The 13,261-nt window shown below is 40.2% G+C and overlaps 1 protein-coding gene across 18 annotated transcripts in view; it reads right to left on the minus strand.

Moving 5' to 3' along the window:
* Positions 1 to 13,261, minus strand: part of LOC141982806 (poly(rC)-binding protein 3-like) — a 714,223-nt gene that overhangs the window by 157,884 nt on the left and 543,078 nt on the right. The window contains exon 1 of one of the 18 annotated variants that reach the window (XM_074945186.1): positions 2,078 to 2,205. The exons of the other annotated variants lie outside the window; for them this stretch is intronic. The gene's annotated coding sequence lies outside the window, so the exon portion shown is untranslated. Of the gene's footprint in view, positions 1 to 2,077; positions 2,206 to 13,261 lie in introns of those variants that run through there. 18 annotated transcript variants of the gene reach the window in all.

A 13,261-nucleotide genomic window follows, 5' to 3' on the forward strand; every position in this document is an offset into this window, starting at 1 on the left:
CTAAAGTTAGATCCTACTCAATGAGAAAAAAAAATACAGCCTTGAGTCATTGACTAAGATGATAGAACATTTTTAATATCAAGAAGCTGGATTAGTGTTTAGTTTGGAGACCAGTTATAACAAAACCCACTAGAACTAAAAATCTGCACATCAAATATCTGCACAATGAAACAAGCCAGGCTCAGAATGCCAAAATAAACACAAGCCTACTATATCTCATGACAATATAAACACTTCTGTTCGACTCCTATCAACTTTTATGAGTTAGTGGAACTAAGACCTGGATAAGTATTATCAATTGGTCAAAGTTATATATCTTACCAATTTTTTAAAAAGTGAAATTGTTAAAAATAAAGAACTTTATTTACCACATAGTGACACGGGGCCTGATATTGCTTGCTTTGAAGTGAATTGAAAGGTCCCCTGACTTCCACAGGAGATTATTGGGCGCATGGTCAGCAATTTTTATCCTTGCTTTTGTTTGTTTATTTTTAAATTTGACCTTTGCATTGCTATTAGAGTGACACTTATTGTTTATACACATGTTGCTGAGGGGTGTCTTTACAAAGAATTTGGCTAAAGTCAGCTGCTGATCAAATGGGGTTTCATGGCTCAACAGAACAAGGTTGCTAATTTTATCTCAGACACTTTTTGTGTTCTCGCTAGACATTTCAGGAGAGTACTCTCCCCACTCCTCCACATCGAGGTCCAGAAACTGGCTGTTAATTACTGTGGTTACAGTTCCCATCCAAACAAAAGCATCAGATATTGATTAGAACACCCAAAAATAATTTCTTCAATTGGGGTGTACACAATTGTTTTCCCTAATTATTTCCAATGTCCTATCCATTATTCTTTGCCAAAGATAGACATTAGCTAGTCTCTTCTACAGAATGAATTCAGATTCTGTGTTCTTGAAAGCAGCTGATTGAAAAAGCTCAGACAATTATCAAACTGTCAGAAATAATTAAGAAAAACATTGGCGTACACCGGAATAGAACAAAACAGCCTCCCCAGAAATTGTGGCACAGGAAGGAGAATTGTAAATGCAGCATGATCAAAAAACTTACTGCCCGCATGCCACTTATGCCTGCTTATCCCAGTAGATATGTGTTTTTAAACTGCATATAAAAATCTGCTTTTCCTAGTCATGTGATTTTCTAAGGCTAAGTGTTGCTATAGTCACTGGAGTACATACATGGCATGTGATTTTTCAGACTTTTGGGGCCAAACAATTAATCTTCTCCTTTAAAAAAAATTATAGTAAAATACGGGACAGAGAAACTTCAACATATGAAACATCTGCTCTGGAAAAAGTCCATCTTAATCTGACATGTAAAAGTTAACCTCTCACCTCACTCTCAGTTTGTCCATTCTCACTCAATACACAGTCACCTCCCCATATTGTTTTTTTAAAATATATTTGTTGTAATAAATAAACTGGAACCATATCTGAATGCTGACACCATGGAGCTAGGCGTGCAACTACAAGTACACGTGATGCTGAATTCTCTCAGGGGAGGCTATAGAGCAATTTTGTTAGCACTGCTGCAGTAAGCCATATGTTAGCATTGACAGCCCTGCTCATTCCCAAATGCTGAAAGAGAGGATCAGAAATTAAATCACGGAGGAAGCGAACCAAGATTGTACAATTCTTAACTTAAAGAACAGAGTATATGAAAATGTCTTATGGAAGAAAGAAGTTACGTCATTCCCTCCACTTTCTCTTCCAGATACTAGACCTGATTCTCCTCTCACACCAGTGTAAATCAGGAGTAACTCCTATGCAGTCAATTAAATTACACCAAATAAAACTGGTGCATGTGAGAGGAGAATCTGGCCGACTCAGTTTTATACTTCACTGTAGCCATTTTGCTCAAACGAGGACTACTGAATATGGCCAGATTTGAGCTGTAATATGTATCCAAGTAAAAGCAGCACAAGATTACGGTATTATCTCAGAATTGTATAATCATGGTTCACACTGAGACGATCTCCAGAATGAATTTAACCAAATTTTAACATCAAATATGTTTACTTAAAGCATGTTTCACTCAACAGCTAACACATTCCTTACCCATCCTTGTTCATTCAGACTGCCAACGTAGGAGGTGAAGAGCTTTGTTCTCTCTCCCAGTGACAATTCAACACGCCCTTTAAGTCAAGCACAGCACCAGGACGTTTAAGCAGGAATTAAGAGCTGTAAAAGTGTTATTGTTGTACTCTCTGTAACTTCTGCAGGGATGGCTGCTGTGTCACATATAGCTGCTTACCCTTAGACTCCAATATATGAAGGTACTTACTACTTCAGTACAACCAGTGAAGAACAAATCATTGACACTGTGAGGAAAATTCTTTTTTCATGAAACTGCAATAGGCTAGACTTTGAGTTCAGTTACACTGGTGTAAATTCAGAGTAACTCCATTGTCAGTGTACTCGCTCTGATTTTACACTGCTGAGATCAGATTCTGACCCACTGACTTCATTTTAGTTACCAAAGGTTCAACTGAGAGAAGAATTTGTCCCACTGACTTCATCTCAGAAAGGAAAAACCTAATTGTGCAGGGATATTGTAGAACTGTCAAATTCTCATCGGAGTTTGTTTAGCAGAGATCAGCTTGGTAGTACTGGGCGCTTGGGACCCTTGCAACAAGCGTGTGCTGCGGACCTGTGGGATCGGTCGACGCTACGCACGGCTCATGCGGCGCCTCATTGTCTCGGACACCATCCGATGGTCCAGGGACATCTACATCGAACACATCACCAGCCACCGACAGTACCAGGAGGTGTGAGCCGGTACAACATCGTATATCAACTATGGGAAAGGGACTGAGAGACTTTTTCCATTGGACCATATGAACTGGAACCATAAACTCACTGAACATTAAATCCCACCAAATGAGGGTAAATCCATCCTCATCATCGTATCCACTCATTATACTCCACACCTGAACATAGCCATTATATGAACAACATACTCCCATATCTCAATGTCTGTACTTTGACCTGTTAAACTTTTACCCCCAACTGGGGAGATTGCAGATTATGTGTTCCTTACGCCACCCGTTCCTAAACCGAATTTCACACCCCTTGATAATCTGTACCTTATTCCCTGATAACCAGAAACTTCTATGCTTAAACTCTGTACCGTTTTCTTTTTACTTCAACATCATCTTAATAAAATTATTAAATATGAATGCAAATGTTCAGATATGATGCTAAGTGCAGGGGAAAATGTTTGTGTAGGAGTATCAAAGTTCCTTACTGTGCAAATGTCCTTTTCTCAGGTTCGTAACACACTGTGAACCTGGAACCACTGTTCAATTTCATGACTTCAAGTTTCACTACAGGTCTAACAATTACTAGGTGTTCAAATAACACAGAGATAACCCTCGTTCCTCTACCAACCCTCTTTAAGGTTTGCAAACAATCTTTGGTCTTTCTGCTAGCCCTTGTGCATCTCTGAACTTCTCAGATCACACAAGTATCCCCCAAATCCTTAATACCTGCTGCCCTGGCAGACTACCCTAGGAAGTGTTTACAGCCAGAAGACTCCATGCTACAGTGGCTGGGCATCAAAACCAAAAGTCCTAAGGACTAAAAGGGACAAGGAGGAGAACTGGGAAGATTACTAAAATGGGAGAGAAGCAATGGGCACAGGATAGATAAGAGAACATAATGACATAAAAATAATGGGGAGGAAGGACAAAGGGAAGAAAAACAGAAGGAAAAGAAAAGCATGATATAGAAAAGAAAGAGAAGTATAAGAAAACCAAAGGTGACTATAGCAAGGGGACACAAAAACCCCATGTGACCAGCTGCTACTAAAAAAAAAAAAAAAAAATCACATTTTAAGCCCATTTCAGAATCTTCTCTTCACAGAAAGCATTTAAAATACAAACATTTCCAGAACTGACACTGATAATTTATTTATTCTTGGAAAGGTGAAAGAAATGGACTTTAGAAAATATTCTCATGTTAAAGGCTCAGATTCACCTCCATGGCAACAGAGAATGGACTTTCTGCTGCTGGGACCCAGCATGGGAGTTGTGCATGCAGCAGAACAGGAGGGTCATGCTCAATATCAGTGATATAGTGCACTCTGATTTCATTGCAATGTGTTATCAAAGCTAGTTTACACTTTATTTTCTAATGCACAGAAGTCCCAATAAGTACTTTACACTTTTTGGGTTACTTGCTGACCTTTCGTGTTCTCAACAAAAGAAAAAAACTGGAGAGTAGAATAGATCACCAAGGTTGGTAAGTGAAAGCAACATCAATGAAGATTATATGCTGTGACAGGATAGAAAAGACATTGACTGGAACGGTGTAACAAATGCAGAATGAAGGCAGCAGATCAGATTCTCTAAGCGGCCTTTTCTGATTGTAATACCAATTATTCTTAACTCAGGGCTAGACTGCACTAGATACACACATCTGAGCCCTACTGGTGCTCAATGCCTGATGTCTTTACTCAGTTCTTACCAGGGATGGCACGGTATTTACCAGAGGTGGTTTTTACCAGGTAAAATCATGTTTTTTACCACCCTGTGAAAAACTAATTAGTCCCAGTTCAAGTCATTTTCTCTTTTAAAATGCGTATCATTAATGCACATCACATTACACTTAGTTTTAGTTACACATTCAAACTGTGCTTACATAAGGCAGTAGATTCAGAGATTAATTTAGGGTTGTACAAATAAAAAGTAAACTAAAGTAGTCGTAACACTAATATATGTAATTATAATACTGAATATTGGAATGTCTGTAAACATTTTGGTTCAATATTTTCTCAAGGAAGTTATACATATCATGACTCATATTTCAGTTTTCAATATTATTTATACTGCAAAACTATTATCAAATTGCAAAATATTTTCAGTAATTTTCATGTGCATATTCTAATAATAATGTTATTTGTCCTGGTTTCATTTCCTGGTTTCAACTGGGTTTAACCCAGTATTTACCAGTGCCCTGTCCTAAACTAGTTTTTTCCCAGGAAATTGCCAACACTGATCTTTACACAGGCAACAAGTCAACTGACATCAATGAAAGACTTGTCTGAGTCGAAACTCTGAGCCAGATTGTGCTCTCCCCTCAAGATTCCAGAACAGAGGGCCCCTCCATGTGTGATCTCCCTCTTGCCACACAGAAGGGAAGGGGCCAGTACTTCCAAGGCGCCATTGCTCTCCTTCCCTTGAAGGGCTGTCTATGTGTCTGGGATCCATAAAGACAGAGATGGCAGGGATCGAGTGGACTGAAAGGAGGGCCAAAAGGGACATACATTCTCTCACCACCAGCCCAGCAGGTATTACCTAGGAAAGATAACATAACACCTACGTTATATTGTCTTTACTGTGGAGCTCCCTGTGTGGCAGGTATCACTCCTTAACAGAGAGCAGAGGTGGCTCTTTGGCTGCCTTGGCAGTGTGATGGTCACAACAGAGCATTGAGACAGTGGGAAGGCACAGAGAATCTCTGTGGATTCCCAGCGACCTCTGTGGATCCCAGATGATGCCATAGTTTGAGGGCAAGCCTCATGGCTCATTCTGTGGGAAGAAAGCAAACTCCCTCTCTCAACTCTATGAGGGGATCCTCACAGAGATCTTTCTCCACCTTAATCTTCTCCTACATGCTTTTCTACAGGAGGGGGCGATCCACCCCATGCATGTATTTTAAAAGTTGGCTCATGGACTTTAATGTGCAAAGACAGTGTAATTACATAAAATATGCCACGTACTGTATGTATAAGTAACTACAGATAGCATGCTTATTTTTGTTTTTAAATCCAGAGACTACATTACCAACTAAACTGCACGTAACCAACCAAACTGCATGTAGCAGTATGTAGCTGCATAGTACTATTAAGTAAACCATGGCCCGGGGGTACCATTTGCACCTCTATGCACCTGTGGGAGCAGCTGGATGAAAAGAGAAATGCAACTTGGGGCAGAGAACCTTTACAATCTGCCCAGGGAGGGCATTCACTCTGCTTTTTGCTGCTTCCTTTCCATTCATTTCTATGCTGTCTAATGAGATCCTCAGGGCAGGGGCACATCTGTAAACTCATCAACATTTATGTAAAGAATCTATAGTAGGAGCTATACAAATACAATATTTAAAATGTATCTTGTCTGGAAAATTAAGCATTATCCAAAGCTGCTTAAATTATACAGAAAGCCTGCTTTTCCTCGTCATGTTTAGGGATACATTTTGTAATGAGAGTACATAATTGTTACAGGATTTTTAAAGGGTTTTGGCCTTTATAGCAGTCAGAAGTCACTGAAAATGTCTCTAACAAATACAGAGACACAAGGTGGGTGAGGTAATATTTTTTATTGGACCAACTTGATGTGGGACACCCCAATATCATTCAATAAAAGATATAACCCCCACCTTGTGTCTAATACCCTGGGAGCAACACTGCTAAGACAACAGGGCATCTAACAAATATATGCAACATTCACTCTTCAAAATGACAGTGACACTGTCAGCCTATAAAAGAAAATAATGTACAAGCGTATTAGAAATGCTAATTCCTTAGTCTGAAAGATGTTTTGAAATCACTTTCCACCCTTTAAAGAGCTTGTTTACTTTTTCCATTTTTCCCAGGGTGGACAATGAATAATAGGACAAATCAGCTTTACTTTTTGTTTCTAATTAGTTGCATTTTCTGGTTCTCTGTGCGGTTTGAGTTGCACACATGGCAGATATCTATCTATTTAAACACTGCTTTCCTTTGGGTTTTGTTTTCTTTTATCTTGCAAAAACATTTCTATTCGCTTTGGATTTTCATAAAGGCTTGTATTAATAAAACTTACATTTTGGGACAAATTTGAACTCACTGTATTCTTTTAAATATCTTAACAGTTTGAATTAAAAAGAAAATTATGTTTGTCATCCTGGATTTGGTGTCTGCAATGTGCCAGGTTTTAAAAATAAATAAATGCTTGTTTGCAATCAAAGAGCTATTTCAAGTGCATCTGAAACTAAAAATCTGTATTTTGACTGATCTCTATATAAAAGAGCAACTCAAACTACTTTAAGTGATTTTAAACAAGAAGGTTACATCTCTGGACTGACAAATTGCCAGACAAGTTCTAGGGTTTGTAATAAAAATGGCAGCAGGTCATTAACTATAACGATTTTTTTCCCCCTGTGGTGTTAAAACAAACAAGATAGAAAAGCACTATGCAAAACTGAAATTGGAGACAGATCATGTTCAAAGTTAATATTACATGTTTCATTTACAAAACCACTCTTTTCTCAAGGGAAGGTCAAACTTTGTCCATTTTCTAATGTACACATTTAAAAAATATGGGGTAACTATGCTAATTTCTTCTGTTCCAGAAAAATGACTTTTCTGTATCACCTTTTCATTTATCAAGACTGTATTGAGTGTAAAATCGAGAGTTACCATAAATTACCACTATCGAAGCACTGAATGTATTAGAATTTCTTTGAGGAAAGAAGGATGCTGAAATAACTTGTCTTGCAAGTGGAATAACGAGAAAGATGGAGGAGTGGCACGTGGTATGTGGAGAAGAAAGATAAATGGAAGGATCTCCATTTCACTAACTGCTCAGTATATTTTTCTGCCCGCTGCTCTCTACTAGGTTAATAGCTAGGCTATCTTTACCATGATAGCTGTGATGACTATATTGACAAGAATTAATGATCTACTGCAGATCTGCTTTTAGGAAATGGCTGGGTAAGCCCTTCCATTAACAATACTAATCAGATAAAGTATTGCTAATGGATGACCCTGCATCTGTTTAGAATGAGCTGTTCTGCTTAGTATGTATATGCTGTATTTCTCATGCAAGATTAAGATGTTACTGCTATAAATTTACACATTATGTTTAGAAAATTGTTTATAATTTATTCTCTACATCTGCTGCATATCTGAAACACTGAGGGCTGGTTCTTTGTCCTTAACATTAAATCAGATTACTGTCAGATACCATCAAAGATTTTTATGACACAAACAATGAATGATGAGTTAAAACGTAAAGATGCACCACAAATCAGCTTAATTTATACATTTTCTTTTCCCTTCTGAGAGCCAAAAAGTTCTGAATAAGAGGTGTGCTTGGCTACTCATGTTTGCTTTATAGAAGACCTTTTTAGAGGCTGTCACAACAGTACTTGAAAGAAGACTGTCTGAAGCACTGTAGCCAACCAATCATTGTTATACATAATATGCAAACATATTTTAATAAGTAGACCATTTTGATTCATTTTTCTTCTTAAAACAAGACAAAATTCTATGCCGCCAATAAGAACTCAGCACTTTAGAGTGCAAAGTTCTGAAATTGTCACCCTACTGACTTGGCTATCTTAATAGTCATTTGATAGATATCCAAATAAAACCATAGCGCTTGTAGCTCCAATCCTTTTATATAGCCATAGAATACTTAAAGTATATAGTATTTATAGGCTGTTAATAGATAGAAGTGATATACTGCTTTCACAAAGGAGGTTATTCCAGGAGCTATATAGTACAGCACCCAGGAATATTGCATTCTGGAAGATCTCTTTCCAACACTCTCAAAGACATACATGAGTGAGTGTCTCCATGCTTTAATAAATCTACCTCCAAGGCTGTATATGTGACTGTTAATAGACATCTTTAAATGTATATCGCCAACATAACCCACGGAAATATCTCTTTCTTCCTAAAAACAAATGATTGCAACTATACCAGTGGATTTTTGTAGGCCTACTTCTCCACTGCATTGCAATTTGTCTAGCCATTTACACCTGTGCAAAGTGAATATAAAATATTACCAAACAGAATGGTAGTATTTTACACCCACTTTGCACTCTGCAAAGTCAGTGAAAGTCAAAATCTGAGAGTCAGTGGGACTTAAAGGGCTTGTCTACACAAGAACAGCTGTTCCACAATAACTCTCTGAAGAAGAGTGAAGTGGATTAAGCGGAAGCAGAGAAAGGCACTTTTATTCCGGAATGATAGTGTTGCCATGTGGAGTTATTCCAGAATAGCTATTTTGCTTTAAATTCACACTCTATCTTATTCCAGAATAATGTCCCTGTGCAGACAAGCCCTTAGGCTCCTAAGTCATGTGGGCAATTTTGAAAGTTTTACTCATATCTGTTTCAACTCTAAAGTGATAAGTAGCCTCTTCATAATTAAGACTGAAACCAACTTCCATTCTAAAGCTCTATTTTAGCCCCCTTAAAATATGGTTTATGGCTGTCTACATAAACACTTAGTCCATGGCAAGCCGGGGTCTGAATCGACCCTGTGCTAGTCTGCTGCCCACTGCTGCCAGGCACTGTAAATTTCAAAGTGCACTTTAACCTACCCCATGTCAAAGTGAGGTAGATTAAAGCACACTAGGGAACTGTTAGTGCTCAGCAGCAGGGTCCATGTGTACACTACCTGTGCAGCAAGCTAGTGCAGGGTAGATTCACATCCTGGCTTGCCGCAAACTAAATGTTTGTGTAGTCAGACCCTTAGAAAACAAATTTGGCATTATAATTTCCAGGTTTACTGTGAAGGTGCAGGAAGACATTTCTGCAGCGGTTGATGAAAATTCAAATTTGTTGAGTTATGAGCTGTTAAAAAAATTTACCCTGATTTGAAATTTTGACTTTGTCCTAAAACTTCCTTTGTCTCCCCCTAGCTCAGAAATGGCTTGTTAGTAACTGCTCAAACTTTCTGTATAGGTTAGTCTCCTTGAAAACTCAGGCACCACTGAAAAGGCAGGAGCTAAGAAATAGGTAATGCAGCTCCTAAGCCCATACCCACCTCATCCTTCCCCTCAGAAAACCCATTCTGTGCTATCCCTGCGTAGCATGGACCATGGATGCAGGGGCTCCCTCCGTTTTACATGAAGGTCAGGAGATCCACTCACAGAAGATCTCCTCTACACATGGAGCTCTTTTTATTGCAGCGGGGAGACTATGAAGTGGTGTGTGTTTATGTTCACTATGTGGGTAGTATATGATTTATGATGTCCCTAAGTTTCATTTAATTTAAATGCTTGGATTGTGTAAACAGAGTGAAAAGCAAATTACTGTTTTCATCTAACAACCTTAACTACTTTTTGAAACAAATTTATTTTTGGTATTGGAAAGTATAGGAGCTTAACTAGGATTTATCAAATACCACCAGACACACTTGGGATTCTCTGGTTAATTTGTGTGAGGTAACTGAGGTTATTTCCAAGTACTCTACAAAGAAACTTAAAAAAAGAACCCAGAATGGGCTAATAATAGCCATTGCATAATAAGAAACATTCAGTGTTATTTCATGTTTTTTAAACTGACTCATGGCTATTTACAGGTCTAATTTGGACTTTCAATCAACATGAAGTTCATGTACGTTCGCAAAGTCACCTTTATTTTCCATAGATACTGTGCCAAAGCTGTTTCACCTTTTTTAAAAAGGAATGAAAGGCTTGGATGCCCTTTCAGCTCTGAAGCTTTGATCTAAATAGAGCCTGGACCCATGTAACTAAAAATCAGTCTAGTGCCATGGAGAAACTATGCCCAGGGTTATCTCTCTTTATCCTGTGGGCCAAATCATGCAGAATTCCATCTGTGGAATGAACAGATGCCATATATGAATAATCCATTGTGAATGAACTATTGTACACATTTAAAAAATATGGGGTAACTATGCTAATAGACTACACTTGCATCTCTCTTCCATCTTTTGTTCCCCCCTCCCTTTTAAAAAAAAATGTCTAGTTTGGGATTGCCATGTTTTGATCCCCTCAGATCCATATCTATGCCCACAACCAGATTTACTCAGCACTGTCATTCTTATCATTACACCTGCCAACTTCACAATACATTTTACATTCTCTCCCTTTCCTTTGTCCCATACTCCTGGTTTTCTTTGCAGTTTTATTCAGATCTCAACATTTGGTCCCTGATTTGCATTCTGAGTCTTGTAGGACTGTGTCCAAAAACACTCTTTTGGATTCCTAGACAAACAACCAATTTGGTTTTCACCCCTTTCAGGCTTGGGATTTGGATCCTGGGGGTATAAGAATCTCCTGGCTCTTTCCAAACATATCCCATAGATGGAGAATGGGTAAGGAAAGAGAGGGCAGAGTTATGGCTGAAGTTGGTATCCTAACTGCTAATTTTTAGAGCTCATTTAGGTAGTTGTTGGCTGCTTCCCTCTCAAAAAAAAAAAAAAAAACGAGCAAAACCACCAACCAACCAACAAAAAAAGCTTTACCATTGTACCAAGATCTCCTCCACACTTTTGTGAGCCAAGGAGATCTAAAATGCAGCCAGGAGAAGAGTGGAATGGAGTAACATCAGTTCAGTGGCATACTTCCCACAGAGCCCTCTGCGACACAGCCCCATGGTGCTGGGTTTTTGCAGCTATTGGGAGATACGGCCAAATTACTTGAACTTTGTGTAGCTGGGGGATGGAGTTTGAATTCACATGCTGTGAACATGCAGTCAATACTGTCTTAGCTTACAGGCTACTTTAAGCTGTCATATAAATGCCACAAAACATTGAGGGAATGCTTCTTCCTAATCGGGGTCTTTGGGTTGTACTGAATTTCTAGCTCAGTTTTGGGAATGTGACAGCATGTAGATAGTTTAAAAACCAGCCTTGGTATCTATAGAAAAACCTTGGCCATTGTTTAAAGGGAGGGTGGGGGTTTATTACATATTCAAGAGCATCAGAATTTTTTGCATAAATTGATGTGTGTAAATTGTTTGGCATCCCTGTGGCTATTCTTACCGATGAAATGGCACAGTGGTGTTAATGAGCTGCTATCCGGGCTTTCACAGGTCTGTGACTCAACTGGAAAAAAATTCTCAGCACAGTATTTACCATTCTCTGCACTTCACAAGCCTGTAACTGAGAGTTCAATTGTTCAACTGGAATGTGATGGTGCCCTTATCCATTATGATGTAAGGAAAGGGTAACTTTCAGTACAAGATCATGTCTATCTGTTTCCTCTCAGGCTGGAGTTTAATTTTTAAACAGTGGCAATTTCATTTTAATTAGAAACTTTTGCTTTGTTAGCAATTAAAAATGGCCTCCTGCTGATTTTGCTGAAAAGGAAAAAAAATAAAAGGGGTAAAATAGGTTGGCTGTTTTTTGTTTTGTTTTGTTTTTTAAATCATCATTTTAGAAGAGGTGACCATCTGGAGTTTTGCATTTATTCTGACTGGTTGTTGGGATAATCTGGTAGGTTAAGGTGCCCCACACAGAAAAAAATTATTCAGCCTCAAATAAAAAGGAGTCAAACAGTGCAACAGCATTCAAATAAACATGCTATTCTATTATTTCCATTAATTGCAGCTTCCCTATCTTTATGAGGAATGAGCAGCTGTGAGCATAAACCTGTTCTACCCAAACGAGAAGAACGTCCATCCACTCATGCCTGCTGCTAAAGGCAGCAATAAGGCATACACAGAGTTCATGAAGACGACAGCTAGTTTCAAAGGAGAAAATTCTGTACGAGCATGCGCCCTGGGTGAGCTCACTGATTTTAGCACAGACTGTGGCCTGGAAACTATAATTACATCCAATGATGAGCTGCCAAAATCTTAACAACGGGTTCACTCCTCACCCCACAAGGGGGTTGTTGCCCACCCCCGCCCCCCGGGACTCCTGCCCCATCCAACCCGCCGCGTTCCTTGATGCCCCCCCCCAGGACCCCTGCCCCATCCACCCCCCTCCCCTGTCCCCTGACTGCCCCCAGAACGGGGCAGGAGGGTCTCGTGGGCCACCTGGTGGGTGCCCACCCCACCCCTAAGAGCCAGAAGGACCTGCTGGGGGGTGAGGTGGGAAGTCCCGGTGGTGCTAACCTGGGGCAGCTCCCAGGAAGCATCCGGCAGGTCCCTCTGGCTTCTAGGGGCGGGGTAGCATAGCTGGGGGGGAGCAGTGGGGCGGCCGCTCCCCCCACTGATCACGTCAAAAGTGGAGCTTTACGTGCCAACTCCCTGGGTGCTCCGGGGCTGGAGCACCCACGGGGAAAATTTGGTGGGTGCAGAGCACCCACCGGTATCTCCCCACCCAGCCCCACCTCACCTCTGCTCCGTCTCCGCCCCCGAATGCACTGCCCCGCTCTGCTTCTCCGCACCCCCCCCCCGCCTCGCTTCCCGCGAATCAGCTGTTTGACAGGAAGCCAGGGAGGGCTGAGAAGCAGGTGGCAGCTTCCCACTCAGGCTGAGGGTGGCGGAGGTGAGCTGGGATGGGGAGCGGTTCCCCTGCACGCCCCCCACCCCGGGTTACCTGCTGCGGTGCGGGCGGCC

This window comes from Natator depressus, chromosome 2 (genome assembly GCF_965152275.1).
Source record: "Natator depressus isolate rNatDep1 chromosome 2, rNatDep2.hap1, whole genome shotgun sequence".
NCBI lineage: Eukaryota > Metazoa > Chordata > Testudines > Cheloniidae > Natator > Natator depressus.